The 16,363-nt window shown below is 34.5% G+C and overlaps 1 protein-coding gene across 1 annotated transcript in view; it reads left to right on the top strand.

The window, feature by feature from the left end:
* The window catches only part of Vha44 (V-type proton ATPase subunit Vha44), a 147,845-nt gene that overhangs the window by 102,038 nt on the left and 29,444 nt on the right, over positions 1–16,363 (top strand). The window lies entirely within an intron of this gene.

Genomic DNA, 16,363 nt, shown 5'->3' with positions numbered 1-16,363 from the left:
CTCGATCTTAGAGTTTTACTTACTGGCAGTTGAACAACAAGGGATTTGTATCCCCTTAATTATTATTAAGGATGCCAGAAAAATAGCCGTTTGGCTTTCGATTTATGTTATAATATAAAACACACCTTTATGGCATTCGTATAGTAAAGGTAAGTAAGTTCTTTTCACTTAAACCTTGTTATCTTCCAGGTCTACCTACTCACTGATGAGACCTCAAAAAAAAAGGTTGAAACCGGTCTGGGTAGTGACCTCTCCTCATAATGTAATTACAGTATTACATCCCCTAGGGGGGGGGGGGGCTGTGTTTTTACATTATGAGAAAATATCAAGGATAGTGAGGGAGCTTGCTCCACCTTTGCTTCGAGTTGCCTTGGTGTTGTACTACCAAGTGGTCATTTACACTTGGATTCGCCAATAGTTTTTCGGTATATATGAAACTCATAGATTCGTAGTTCTCGATCTTACAGTTTTGCTTACTGGCAGTTGAACAACAAGGGATTTGTATCCCCTTAATTATTATGTTTATACTTTGTTAAAACTAACTGAACATTGGCATCAAAACAATTAAATAAATAAGTTATTTATGTTCTTATTTATTTACTTTGTGTTGTGAATTAAACTACAGAAATCCAAATATGAATAACTGCCAACACCTATTTCTTGTAGATAAACTTATACATTGGTTATACATGACTTTAAATTTTTCAGGAAATGACAATGTATACTAAAATATTAATTAAAAAACTTTAATCAATACCTTCCTATATTTTGGTGATGTTACATTGCCATCTTCTGGGAACATAAAACTATGATATGTGCAAGCACTAACAACGAACAAATGAGGCTGAAGAAGGCAACTGGCATTGGTCGTAGAGTCCTAAAGGTGCCCCCTAGCAATCTTAAATTGGGTTGACTTTGCTGTTGGGCTGATGTTCTAAGGATGCAAGCTTCTCATATTTGAGGCAGTCTCATACACCCATATTTGTTGAGATTTGGGAAGTTTTTTAGAGCTGAGGCAAATATAAATATGAAGGATTGTTCCAAGAACAATCTTTCATATTTATATTTGTTGCAGTGTAGTAAAGTGGCTTTCTTCCAATGTATTCTATGGTGGGTATCTAGTGCATGGTCCGCAAGTCTTGAGTGGCTGTATTGGTGAAACCAGATGTAGTCTTTGTGTTCAGAAATCCTGATAATTAGCTATCCTGCCTGTTTGGCCGTTGTAGTAGGACAGTTTACAACTGCAAGGGACCTGGTATATATCAGGTAGGTCTAGGGGAATGGCTGGTCTTTGATGGAGCAGATAAGAGATTCCAATTTCTTATGTGGTTTGTAACAGATAGTCAGGTCATATTTTTTTAGGATTTTTGTGAGCTTTTCAGACATGCACCAGATATAAGGAATGGTCATAGATTTAGTAATCTCTGTTAAGAAGGGGGGGGGGGCAGGGTTATGGTTAATCTATGTGTCCAACACCTATGCTTTTCTACACATTTGATAATACTGCATGGAGATAATGATATTACCAACGTATAGCAATTCAGTAAGTGGAAATTGAAATTGGCATGGCAAGTAAACAGGTTAACCTTTTTAAAAAGATGCCAAGATACTAAATACCATCTCTAACTGCATCAAATTTAAACAAAATTTTGTTTAAATTTGATGCAGTTATTTCTGTATTTACAAACAAGCTAGTCTAGCACAAATTAGACTACGAGGATGGCCTGAAAAGTTCTTGGCCTAACAATGAAAAAACGGATTTATAATTTCAAAATTATTTTTATTTTTCAACATAATCTCCTTTAAGACTGTTACATTTATTCCAGCGATGCTTCAGAGAAATGAAATGAAAAATTTAGACCTGGGTGGGACAGTAGTGGGTTCTCCCTTTCATCCCTTTTAGGCCAATTTTTTACATAGAGCATTTAGAGAATTAAGTACTCAACACACACAGACATTCAACCAATGTTTTAGCTGCATACAGATGATGTGTTTGCTATTTGGCTACATGGTCCAGATATGGTATTAATTTTTTATTGTATTTAAAAAGCCAGCATCCAAAAATCCACTTCATAATAACTGTTTACTTTTCATAGACACACTAGTCATAGCCTTTCAAATGGTTCGTTATCTTTTTTTTTATTATTATTATTTTTTGTTTATTTATAGAAAGTTAATGCATACTGGATATTTACACAAACAGTCACACCATTATCTAGGTCAGTGGAATCACATCTTAAAAACACTAACACAGAGAGCCAGGGGCTATCTTTTCCAGTGATACTGCTCTCACCACTGAACTCGTCTACCTTCATCACACATTTTTAGCCAATGCCTGTAATCCCCAAAATTGATAAAATACTAAATACTCCATTCCGCCAGTTACCCTCCTTCTCCCTAATACACAAGACCACATCAAAACTGTCACTATCTCATCTAGAGTGCTTAATAAATATGAATTCTGATCACCATGTAACCTTAAAAGAAAGCGTTAGCTGGCTTACTCTGGATGGACAGGAAGATTATGTTGACATTCACCTTGGAGGCATAAGAAATGCATTTGCCACCATAGCTAAGGCAAGTCAGACAGGCAGACCACTCTCCACACAGGATTTAGATGGAGAAGGTGGGGTGGGGGACTATTGCATAAAAGTCATTACAAGTTAGAGACTGTTTTTGGGATCACCAGCAGCTATGAAACATTGGCCATTACAGTTTTAAATCATTTCCACTAATAATCAATCTTTGCTATTTACATACTGTGAGAAAGTATTTGTGTTCTGAAGATCTAGGAATACCAGTAAAATATTAACAACTAAATAATTAAATAAATATTGTATTTATTATCTTATTTATTTCCTTTGTGGCATGAATTAAACCTCATAAAATAAACATGAACAACTACTTGCCAACATCTAAGCTTTTGTGATGTTTTCTACACATCCAAAAGACATGCCTAAATTAAAACAACTACTCACATATAAAAATGTAATGAAATATTATTATTATTATTATTATGAGACGCCTCATTGCAGGAGAACACTCTGCTCCACACAGCCCGGCATTTACACTACTTAATTCTCCATCTACATACTTTATCTATACACAACAAGAGCTGTACTTCTGCACAGGTGCATGAAGCTCTAGCTGGAGGCCCCAAAAAATTAAGGACAATTTAAGAGCCCCCAAACAATGAGGGAGGGGGGGGGGCACCTTCTTTGGGAAAAGTGTAAGTACAGCTCTGTGCACAACGCTACTACTACCTTCTACCGCAGACTAATAGTTCTCCTTTGTTTTGCAAATTGTATGCTCTCAGGTTGATTTGCCTGTATTTGTTTGTTGAAAGACCTGAGTTTTTTGGATAAAAAAACTCTCAACTGAGGATAAGATAGCTAACCTCATATGATTCTTTCATATGAGGTTAGCTATCTCATCCTCAGTTGAAAAAGCCCATATAAAGATTGCTCTCTTCATGACGAGAATTGAACTTGGGTCTTTTCTAATTGAAAGATGCTGTGTCCCATCACTATTCCAACTGCACTATGGAGACACTTAATATAAAAATCCTCTTAGTGCCTTTTATTCTCTAAAGAAAGTAGGTGGAACTCTTAACCTTAACTTACTTTTGGAAATCAGTAGGAAGACAATCTCCACCTTTAGTTTCATTGATAGTTGAGTTCATCACTACAATATTGTCTGCTGTGCTCTCTTTCTGGTTGAGAGTGCAGCTGCTGTCATTTCATATTTCTAAACCTTAATTGGTACTGTCTGAAATAGTATAGTCTGAAATGTAACAAAATATTCTGTGGTTTGATTTTTTGAGTGATGGGATTAAAAATTTGAATTACTTGAAGGGAATAAAAATCTGACTTTTCTGTGCTAAAGATCAGCCAATTCATTAACTGGTTGACAGAGCCCAGAAAAAGTTTTTCTAATCAGTGATTGGAATCAAACTTGTAATGGTCTTTCTTCTGATGGTGTAGAATTTGTTTGTTTGTTTTGGATTTATGGTCAAAACAACAAAACAAGACTGTAGTTTCTTGTGTATTATAATTTACTTTATAACTAAACAGAAATACTTTTTACAACTTAAATCTTTCATTTCCTGTATTTGAGATCATTTTCAAAAGTACATTTATTTTAACACAATCACCACTGTAAATTCATTTACAGAACTAGCCCTTCATTATCAACTTATGTGCCATGTCATGAACCCAAGTGACTGAAAGTAAATGTTATAAATAAAATAAAATACACTTTATTACATAAAACTCAAACTGTTCTGGTGAGATATATTTCTAAAGTACAGCCCATAATTCTGTGCTTGGTACCATGTTGTTCAAGGATTTCGGATTTGTAATGGTTATATTACTGAAGATTAAAAATTTGGTTTAAGAGCGCGCGCGCACACACACACACACACACACACACACACACACACACACACACAAAAAAAAAACCCCAAAAGACCTTGAGAATTCAACAGAATGCTAGTTTTGATAATTGACATTCTTTATTGATAATCATGACTACTTCTTCGTTGGTGTATCAATCCCAAGATTGGTAAATATAGCAGCACATCACAACATCCTGTCTTGTGACTTCCTTTTTATCTCTTCATAACTCTTAGCGCCAGTTAGCATCATTATGTTATTTATATATGAAATTCTTGGTCTGCCTCATGGCCTCTTTCCTTCTACAGTCCCCTCCATTATTTCTGTAATCAGTCCCCCATGCCTCAAATGGTGTCCAATTAGGCTTTCTTCTCTTATTGATGTGTTTCATTAATGACTGCTCTTCATGAACTATATTCAGAACTTCTTCATTACTTTTCTTTTCTGTCCAACTAATTTTCATCATCTTTCTCCAGCACCAAAGTTCAAATGCCTCCAACTTTTTTATGTCTTGTTTTATTAGAGTCCAGGCCTCACAACCATATAATGCAATGCTCCATATGTATGTTTTCACTAGTCCTTTTTTGAGCTGGATGCTAAGCCCTTTACTGGTAAAAATGTTTTTTTGGCTAGGATTATTCGTGCTTTAATATCTGATTGGTTTCTTCCCTCTTCTGTGATAAGACTTCCAAGATAGTTAAAAGAGGATACCTGTTGTAGTAGGTTATTATTTATTTCCAGGTTTATTTTCATTGGATTTGCTTCACTTGTAATTAATAATTTTGTTTTCTTATAATTAATTTTTAGGCTGTATTGTGTGAAGATTTCTTCCATCTTTGTTAGGGTGGCTTTCAGTTTGTTTTTGTTATCAGCTATAACTGCTATATCATCCGCAAACCGTAGCCAGTTAATATCAATTCCATTTATCTTAATTCCGGTTTCTATTAGTTCTTTCAGTTTATTTATTGCATCTTCAATGTACAGATTAAACAATATGGGTGAAAGAGAGCACCCCGTCTTACACCTCTACGTATTTTTGCTATTGCGGTTTTTGTTGTATTGCTGGCTGCTTCTATTAGGCTTCTTGATGCCTGTAAAGATTAAATATGAGCCTTCTATCTCTCCAATCTACCTTTATTGTTTTTAGGAGGTGAAACATTTGATTCCAGTCAATACTATCGAAGACTTTCTCCAAGTCAAGAAAGGCTATCAGAGTATTTTGATTCTTCTCCAATCTTCTTTCAATAACTGTTCTTAGAGATAGGATTGCTTCTCTTGTCCCCTGCTGTTTCCTGAATCCAAACTGGTTATTGCCAATATATTCTTCAACCTTCTTTGTTAGTCTTTTTTGTATAATTTTGAGTAGCATTTTCAAAGCATGTGATATTAAGCTTATTGTTCAAAAATATTTTTTCGAACAATAAGCTTTATTTTTTTTATAGTTTGCATTATTTACTTTAGGAATGGGTATGATAGAGCATTGTGTAAAATCTTTGAGGATGATCCTCGTTTCATAAATATCCTTTATGATCTTGAAAAAGTATGACTTAGTTATGTTTCCTGAGTATTTTATTAATTCTGAAGGGATGTTATTAGTGCCTGGTGCCTTGTTGGCTGACAATTCATTCGGTGCCCATTCAAATTCATCTTTTAATATAGTTGGACCAATTTCTTCCACATCAAGTTTTGTTTCATCTTCTATAGCCTTGGCATCTAGATCTTTTCCACTATAGCATGATGACTAATCATGATTTAACAAAATGTTTTACTGAAGACTTAATGATTAATAGGCCTGTCATAAGTAATGCAATATGAGCATTGGGACTCTTATCACAGTATTTTTTATAACAGGCATTAAATCAGAATAAAGTTCTGGCATATAATTAAACTTGTAATGTCGAATCACTTCAAATAGATCCAGAGTCAGATTAGTTGTGTTGTTAGTTAGCACCTAGAATCACAATTTTTTTTCCCTTTAAACTAAAATAAAATCCTGGCATGTAATTTGTAATCTAGAATCACTCACCATACATACTGAGTTAAATTAGGTGTCAGAATTAATACCTATAATTGTAATTTTTTAAAATTAGAATAAAGTTCTGATATGTAGTTAAACTTGCATTGTTGAATCCCCATAGATTCAAGGTCAGATGAGGTGTTATAAAAATAATCATAATTTATAATTATGAATATTGTTACAATATTTCTGTTAGCATATTATTACTAATGGTTTCATAACACATATATCAGCACTTGCGATGTGCCCGTTATTGATATTATTATTGCTTTACATTTCAAAATGAAATGTAAAGCATTTGAAAATTTAATGTACTTACTAGATTCTGATAGTTGTGTTACTTTCAATCTTTTTTTTTCTTTTGTAATTAAAAATTACTAAGTATTGTGTTTTGAAAAGACATTCTCGTTATGCTAATGGAGACAATATGTCAGCCATTATTCATAACTTCTTGCTTGCCACTTACATGGAGTGTGCATGCTCGCTGAGGAGTTTGATGGGTGATTGACAGCTGACAGAGAGAGTGTTCAGTATTGGGGTAACGAGAAAAACAAATTTTATTCTTAGGAAGTTTTTAAGTTTTAGTGACAGTCATGAGAATATTAATGCAAGATTCCAAGAAGGAATCGTAAAACTGTGAATCTTTAAACTGGAGAAGTTGAGACTGTCAACAAATATTTAGTAAATAAAAGAAGATATTGCAGTCAGCATTCTAATTGAATGTTTGAGGAAACACTGAATAGAAAATTTCATCTTCTGTCTTAAGGACACCAGATTACTATGAAAAAAGCAATTGGTAAAATTTGAAACTGTAAAGTGGCATAACATGAAGAGTTCTACTTAGATCTGTTGTTTATCAAGTAGTAGAAGAAACTTCTTTCTGCAGTACAAAAATTAATAAATTGCGCATCAAATTGAACTGCAAGTGGTAAGAGTATTTATACTTCAGTGAGACAGGAGGGAATAATATTGTATGCTACATAAGAGTGATAAGAAAGGATCCCATTGAAAAGAAGAAGAAAATGTTTATATTTTCAAAAAGGCCCTAGCAAAGAAACTGACTCTGATGAACATTTTTGTTGTTGTGAAAACAAGGTGTTTAGTCTGGAAGACATGATTAAGTATTTGTCAAACAATCCAGTAATAAAATGAGCCAGAGAATGGTTGATTTTAATATTTTGGATAAGAAAATCCCTAAAGTGTAGATTTAATTTAGAAGGCCTTGGATCCGGTTAATTTTGTAGTTATTTATGTAATGTTATTTAAATGTATATATTGTTTTAGTTTTATTAAATGTATATATTGTTTTAGTTTTATTAAATGTGTATTTTTTTATTTGGTCTTGAATCAGTGATTTTCTGGATTCTAAAAGAAATAGTTGAAAGTCATTACACCAATTGAAATTGAACCCTTGTGTAATTAATAAACACTCAGAGTATAAAAATCTCTTTATAGAGATGAAATAAAAGAAACAATCTCTTAACAATGTCTCATAGAAAGTAGTTTCATAATTTATTTAGGAGTCTCATTTGAATCATTAAAACAGAGATAGTAAAAGGCTTATAAAATCCAAAACAGTATTGATGCTTTGAACTATCAAGTGGAATTTCCTTGAAATAGATCAGAAAAGTACAAATTTTGTATACTCATCCTTATTTAAATTGTCATGGTGAATGACAGCTAGCTTCTTGAAATTTCTTTGTAACCAAAATTTGAGAGGGACTTCAACTATGGAGGAATAGATTGGAAAAGGGAAGTTCTAGGCAGACAGGAAATAAAATTTCTTTATCTCATCATCATTATGACAACTTGGAAAACGAATAGTTTCTGTCTGTGGTCCAGGTCATCTTGTATCCAGCTTTTCTCTTTAGTAACTTATAACTTTTTCTGATTAAACATCTATTATTTATCCTAAGGCTAGATTATTAAGCTAGTATGCGGGTCACTTAAAAGTAAATGACACAACTTTAAGGAATCTGGGGAAGAACTGACTGGGGCTTCTGATCTAATGTCCAACCCTTACCTTCATGTGGTGTTCTCCCATTAGCAGGTATTCACTGGGTACTGACTGAATGAAGATGAGATGGCAATTTGAGACTTGGCTGACCAAACTGTACTCTCTATCGATTTAAACCAAAAATACATTCAATAGTATAACATGATGAGATTTCATGCTGGCTGGGGCACTGCCTGGTTAAACAAGTCCTGCCCTTGCTGTTTTCAGCAGGGAACCAGGATGAAGAGTCAGCTACTGGAATAGACTCAAGCTCAACATATGGAAGAAGAAGAACAAACCCAACATCAGAAGATAGGAACCATCAACATAAGGAGTATTAATAGAAAGGAAATTGAACTTGCACAAGGACTGGAAAAATACCACATGGACATGATTGGGTTTACTAAGACAAGACAAAACAACTGAAGTCTTACTAAATAATAAGTATAGGATGTTATATTTGGGAAATAGCAGTTAAAGAATGGATGGAATAACAATATAGCATTCAACACCAAAATGAAGATATACTTCTGGATTGAAATGCAGTTTCAAGTAGAGTTATATGGGCAAACTTCCATTTCTCTATTTGGCAATGAAACTATTTCGTGCCTATGGTTCCACAGAAGGTTCTTCTAAAGTAGAAGTGGATGAATTTTTTGAGTCATTTGAGCAGGCAGCTGACATAAAGAAAATGAAAACAGTGGTTCTGGTTGGAGATCTAAACACCAGAGTATAAAATGCATTCCATCAGGCATATGGACACATTTGGCAAAAATTTGCAAGGCTAATAATAATAATAGGTAAGGCTAATAATAATAGTAGGTAAGAATTTGCTGGATTTCTGCTCAGAATACAGAGTAGTCATTACTAACGCCATGTTCCAACATAAAGAAGTGCACAAATTCAAATAGAGAGAAGGCACAAGAAATAAGAAAAACCTCATTCATTGTGTCATTATTGATAGTGATCCATCATTTTGTGCTAAGTGGGTTCAAAATGAATATCCCATTGAAAAGAACAGTATGTAAGAAAGTTTTAAAAGGAATTAAAGTAAGCAACTTTTATAGGTAAACTGTAGACTCAACTATACAAACATTATTGCAGAAAAAAACGTTGAAGTCTGATTTGCAAACTCTGAAGAAAACATTGATTAATTCAGCTAGGGAGGCATGTGGTGAATCTTCAAGGACTGAAAAGAACACCATGGTGGACACAAGAAGTTAGAGAAGCACTCCAGGAAAAGAAGAAAGCATATCAAAATTTTCTAACAGATAAGATTTACTCTATCTTATCTTCAGGAGAACTGAAGATAAGATAGAGTAAATACTTTGAAAGACAAACAAGACAAGCATTGACAGAACAGTAGCAGAAAATTTTCAGGAGGAATGCAAACAGCAGTACATATCAGTATTTGAGGTAGAAAAAGCTATCAAAAACTTGAAATCTGGAAAGGCAGCTGGAGAAGATGATATATCTCCATATGCTCAAATATGGAGATATAAAAGTACATCCACTGCTTTACAGTACGTACACTGTTCAATTCAGAGGGTCAGAAGGTCAAATTCCATATGATTAGAGTAGAGCTATCATAGTTCCCATCAGTAAAAAAGGAAATAAAGCTGAATGTGAGAATTACTGAGGAATTTCTTTGCTGAGTGTTCCAGGTAAAATTTATGCAAGCATACTTTAAAAGAGGCTGAAAAAATTGTGGAAGAGAAATCTAGAGAAGAACAAGCTGGGTTCAAGCCAAACAAAGGTTGTGAAGATTGTATTTTCACTTTACAACAGATAATTGGGAAAGCATGGAAATATAACAAGGATCTGGAAAAGGCATACGACAAGGTGCCCAGAGAAAAATTTTTCAAACTTCAATACCTCCATATTTGTAATGGAACATTACAAATATGGAGGTATTAAAGTTTTGCAGTGTTAAGTCATCATGCTAAATGGATGTTGACAAATACAGTAACTGAGAAATCACGGGCAAAATATGACAAAGATCTGTATTTATGTTTTGTACATCTAGAAAAGTACATATGACAAGGTGCTTAAAAAAACAAGTTTTTCAAAACACTACAATTATATGGAGTAAATGGAACATTACACAGAACAATATATAGTCTATGTTACGTTGTAATAAAATTGAAGGCAATACAGGAAGATAGTTTGATGTAAAATCAGGTGTAAGACAAGGAGGCACATCATTTCCACTCTTATTCATTATCTATATGCATCACATTATGAAAGAAAGTGGCATTAAACCTGATATTAGAATCTGAGATATCAAAATTAGTTATCTGCTTTATGCTGATGATGTTATAATTTCCAGGATTCTCTAACTAAAGTGAATAACAGCTGTAACAAATTTGGCATAAAAATCAGCAATAAAAAGAAAATAGGTTTTTACCTATTTTCATAATTCTGAACATAAAAAAACTTCAGCTGCATTCTCAATGGAGAAAACTTATAGAACAAGTAACACATTTCAGCTATTTAGGAACAGTTTTAGTGATGATGGTAAATTAAATTTGTAAATATACAACAGAATGAGCAAAGATTGTTTAGTGGAATCGGCAGTGTTTTTACTGTGCAGATATATTTTAAAAGCCTGTTTTTTCCTTTTGATTAATTCCTTTAAGTCATCATTCCAAGTTTTTAGCCATTTTTTGTTTTTCCTTGATTTGCAACCTAAACTTTCTTCTGGAATTTTCCCAGAAATAATTCCTATAAACTTTCTTCTGCTGCTTTTAGTATAGTTTCTTTTATATTATTCCAGTCAGTTTCAATATTGTTTGTGGTTGGTTTTATTTTATCTCTTATTCTTCTTTTATATAAGTTTCTAACACTCTACTGTTCTAGGAGGTGATTTTTAAACTGTTTATTAGATGTTGATTCTTTATATTTTTTTCTTTTGAAGTATATGGTTCTTTTTATAAATTCAAATCTGTTTTCAATTAACATGTGATCACTAGCAATTTTTCTCCCTCTAAAAACCCTTGTATTCTTGATATTATTATTTAGTTTGTTGTTAATAATAATGTAATCTATTATTGATTTAGTTCCTCTTGCTTCCCATGTGCACATGTATATTTTTATGCCTGAAGAAAGTATTGCTGATTTTAAAATTGTTAAATATGCAGAAGTCTCTTAATAAAATTCCATTGTTATTGATTCTCCTTCTGATCCAATGCATCCTGTTATTGGGTTACTTCTCACTCTAGCATTGAAATCTCCCATCAAGATTGTTGCTTCATTTTTATTTGTTTCATCAATACATTCCTGAAGCTTTCTGTAAAATTCTTCTGTCTCTTCTTCTTTTTCATCTAATGATGCATAATTTCAAAAATATTGAATGTTTGATTCATAATTTTCATTCTAACTTTGATTATTCTGTCTGATACCCAAGTATAATCCAAAATTTTGTTTTTCCATTTTTTATTAATTCAAATTGCAACCCCAGATGAAGCCCATTTGTCTTATGGAACTCCGGAGAAGATCATGACATAATCTTTCAGAATTTGGGATCCCTTCTTTTTTATTTTTTGTCTTTGTTATTGCTGCTATATTAGTGTTTCTATTTTTTAGTTCTCTGTTTAGTTTGTCAATTTTGTGTGTGATTCCATGGACATTCCAAGTAACTATTTTTAATTTTTCAAAGAGAAGTCCCTGTCCATTAGCCAGGTCAATTCCAATTAAATCCATCCTATTTTTCTTCTTCAGAGCTTTGCAAGTAATTGTAAATTTCCCCTGAATAGACTACCAACCTTTCACAGGGTGAGCTTGGTGGTGGTGGTGGGGCTGCCACCTTAAGGCCTCCAAACCTGCCTTCTGGGAGGGAGAGCAGACTCTCACTGCATGAGATGAAAAAAATAGTGCAATAGGAAAGATTCATCCCTAGCCCTTGACTACTCTAATAGCATTGGGGAAAAGGAGCAAGAGGAACAAAGAAAGAAGAGTGGGGACTAGTCTACAGATATATTACATGAAGTAAGGCACAGTCTGGTATCAGGTACCTTGGGTTTACTGCTCCCATACTTACTAAAGTGAGCCCTTGAGGAATATTTACTCAGTAATTCTACTATTTTGCCTCATTCAGTTACCTCACTGCCATTCATTAAAATCATTTGCCATGAATATTTTTCCTTTTACTTGCAGCATACTGAAAGAACTCTTTGGGATTATCTTTGCTACTTTCCTTTCATATTCTGCTTTTGCCTTTCATACCACACTGGTTACCCTTCTGGCCTTTGCTTTGTACTGCTCATGTGCCTGCTGATCACTTTTCTCTTTGAATTCTCTCTCTCTCTCTCTCTACAAATTTTTCTTTTTTTATAGTTCCAGCTTAATGATGGTATTCATCCATTTAACTGCTGCTTGATTTACTCTTTTGACTCTAGGTATGCAATTTGCTATTACTTCCCTCAAACACTTCACTGCCACTTCCCATCTGCTCTCAACATCCAACCCCAGCAGTTTCACATGCCATGGCACTGATCCAAGCAGTCTCCTAAGTTTTTTATACTTAGCAGCCCTGTAATTCCATATATACAGCCTCTTAAATCAACACCTCCTGAGTCAAGAACTTATGGTCACTCTCACTGTTAGGTGGCAATGTGGTCATATTGATTATAGACAAATTCTTTGATGTTACTAGCTCTAGCATTCTCAAACCCCTAGTACATTCCATCTCATGCTGCCTCAGGGAGATATTCCTTAGTAACCTGCATAAATTCCATTTCCTTTCTCCCATATGTGGTCAACTATGGGAACACAATCTGTGTTCCCATAGTTGAAGTCCCCATAATTACCTACCCTCCACTCATTGAGGTTATTTGCCAATGCATACTATCCCCATCATCCTTTATACAAGTATACGAGGTGACAATTTAATTTCTGGAATGCACCTATAAAAAACTTTCATTTGGAATTATACATTAGTGACTACTGTCACCTTCGAAGTAGTCCCATTGTGCATTTATACACTGGTTTAGACGGTGTTTCCATTTTTGGAAACAGGCCTGGAACTCTTTTTCCAGAATACTCTTGAGTTCCTTTATCACGTTATGCTGGATATCAGCGATGTCAGAAATTCTTCGTCTTTTTAGTTGCAGTCTTTAATTTTGGAAACAGCCAGAAATCACAGGGGGCTAAGTCTGGTGAATAAGCAGGATGACCTAATTTGTAATTGATTTTTTGGCCAGAAACTCTCTCACAATGAGAGACTGTGGCTTGGCGCATTGTTGTGATGGACAATCCACTTGTCAGGCCACAATTCAGTCTTGTTCTCCGAACAGAAACTTATAATCTTTTCAGTACTTCTAAATAGCATTGTTGGTTGACCATTTGTCCCTGTTCAATGAATTCATAGTGGACTATCCCCTTGTGATCAAAGAAACACACCAGCATGGTCTTGAACTGCAAATATCACATGCGTGCTTTTTTTGGATATGGCGAACTCAGAGTTTTAGTTTTTCACTGCATGCTCTGGCATTTTGTTTCAGGATCGTACTGGAAGCACCAGGTTTCATCACCCATAATTACTCTCGGAAACGTGCTTATTTGCAGAAAGATTAGTCAGAACCTGAACCTGCTGCTGCTTCTGTCCATCAAGATCTGAGGCACAAACTTTGCAGAAATCTTTCGCATACCCAATTCTTCAGTTAAAATTACCTTGTTTCTCGATTCATTTGCAATTCATCAGCCATTAATCGCACAGTTAATCGTCTGTCATACTGTTGTTGTGTCATGAATAAACTAAGAAATGTTTTAAAACGAATTATTCAGGACAACTTTAATTTAACTTAGGCAGAGAATGTGGAATGTTGGCAATAGAATAAAAAGATAACTTTATAAATACAAATCAATTTAAGAACAAGGAATTGTATAAAATGTTTGTAAGATATAATCTGTAATGCGTGTGGGCAAGGAATAGACATCAATGTAAGCTGTTAAATCTACTTAAGAGCCCCATTTCATGTACTAAAGTAGCAAAGCCTGTGAGCCAAAGTTCAAGGGTCACTGTTAACCGTCCTGTGTTACGCATACAAAAAGGGGGGAAGGTAGTTACTGGAAAGAGAAACTAAAGCGCTTTCCAAGAAGAGCAAATCAAGTGCACGTGCAATGAAATAGAGGGAGCTGAATCAAATGACGAAATCCACGTGACCGCGTTGGCGGGCATCGCGATGGCCGAGAAATACCGAGAAGAGAAAGAAAACAAAAAGGCCATGCAAACCCCATTCAAGGCTTTTTTTGGGTTCCTGGTTCCTGACCTCTCTCGGACATAGGTCTAGTCTGCTCCGTCGGAGAAGTTCTTGGCTGGCCGTGGAAGGCATTGGTTCATCTGTCACAGCATTTGGAATGGGCCAAGCTATTTCCTTGGAATAGGATAGCTGTGCGTTGTCATGCGACGGAGGAACCAAGCAGATGCCGTCCGTTTCAGGCGATGTTCCCGTGCCACCTTCTTTCTTTCCCATTGAGATTCCATTCGTATGGCCGATCGAAGGTAATCAAATAGTAAGCTGAGCGAGAAGGCCTTGATGACCAGACAAGGCAAACATAGCATCCAATCAGGGACGGTAAAGTAGACTTTTGTTTTGTGAATTCCAGTCATACAAGAATGTGATCCCCTAAGAGAATTTGTAAAATGGACTAACATTATGGAACTTTAAGAATTATCTAAGATTTGGCTCAGGCCCTTTTAATTAAGAATTGTGTGCCCAACAAGGACAGGTTTATCTCTGTATGAGCAAATAGTAATCTGTAAAGTAATATAACTAATGACCATGTGTGTATAGAAGGAATGGCAGTTGCCTAAGAAATAATGTTAAATTGCTCATAGTAGTGGTCCAAGCAAGTTAATTTGTATGTTTAGTAGAATTAGTATTGAACCTATGACTTTACTTGAGAATATTTCAGAAATTATACAGCTAATAGTAATGTGTAAAGTAATATAACTAATGACCACGTGTGTATAGAAGGAATGGCAGTTGCCTAAGAAATAATGTTAAATTGCTCATAGTAGTGGTCCAAGCAAGTTAATCTGTATGTTTACTAGAATTAGTATTGAACCTATGACTTTACTTGAGAATATTTCAGATATAATGTTAGTAATGCTTACTTGTATAATTGCTCAAGTTTATTAAAATGTTTCCTTTAAGTACCTGCCTGACCTGTTTTTTATCTTATGAATTCAAACAGCCGCTCATAAAACATTGACAAACTTAGCAGGATGAACCCACGTGTATGAATAAATAAAGCGAGCCACAACTGTATGAAAGAGATTAGTGAACAGATATAAAGTTTATTTTAGTCTAATCATAATGTATCATTCTGAGAGAGCCATCCTGGGTAAGAGTCCCATCTATCCTAGGTATTAGCTGGCGCAGTTGTAATATAAATTTTGTTAATGCTTATCGGGTGAACTCTATCAGAATGTTGTGATTAAACTATAGGGAGGCCAATAGGACTGCTTATTAATAAGGGGGAAAAGAATTTAGTAGAGAATAAACGGCATACAAAGCATATAAGGAAAGAAAGTAAATGAAATAAATAAAATAAAATAAGGATAAAATAATAAAAGAGAGAAAGAGTAACAAAAATAACACTGTACCAAATCTCGCACTCTGTTCACATTTGTGTCTGTCATTTTTGTCTTTGGCTGTCCACTAATGGGGGTCGTCATTCGCATCTCGCCCACCTTTGAATCTCTTATTCCACTCAAAGACACCTGAATTTTTCAGAGCATACACACCATATACCACTTTCAACAGGTCTAACATTTCAGTAGCAGGTTTGCTGATTTTCACACAAAATTTGATGTTAACATGCTATTCCAAATTTTGATCACACATTTTTTACACCAAAGTTTATGTGCAGATTTCTATTGTTTTTACAATAGCCAACTAGCAAATGGCTCTATCAGCTTGAGTTTATGTACACATTAGTTAAAAGATGTAC

The sequence above is a fragment of the Typopeltis vanoorti genome, chromosome 12, assembly GCF_054136105.1.
Source record: "Typopeltis vanoorti isolate ZY-2024b chromosome 12, IOZ_Tvanoo_1.0, whole genome shotgun sequence".
Lineage (NCBI taxonomy): Eukaryota > Metazoa > Arthropoda > Arachnida > Uropygi > Thelyphonidae > Typopeltis > Typopeltis vanoorti.
Note: the sequence above shows the minus strand (reverse complement) of the source record. Positions and strands in the feature narration are given on the sequence as shown.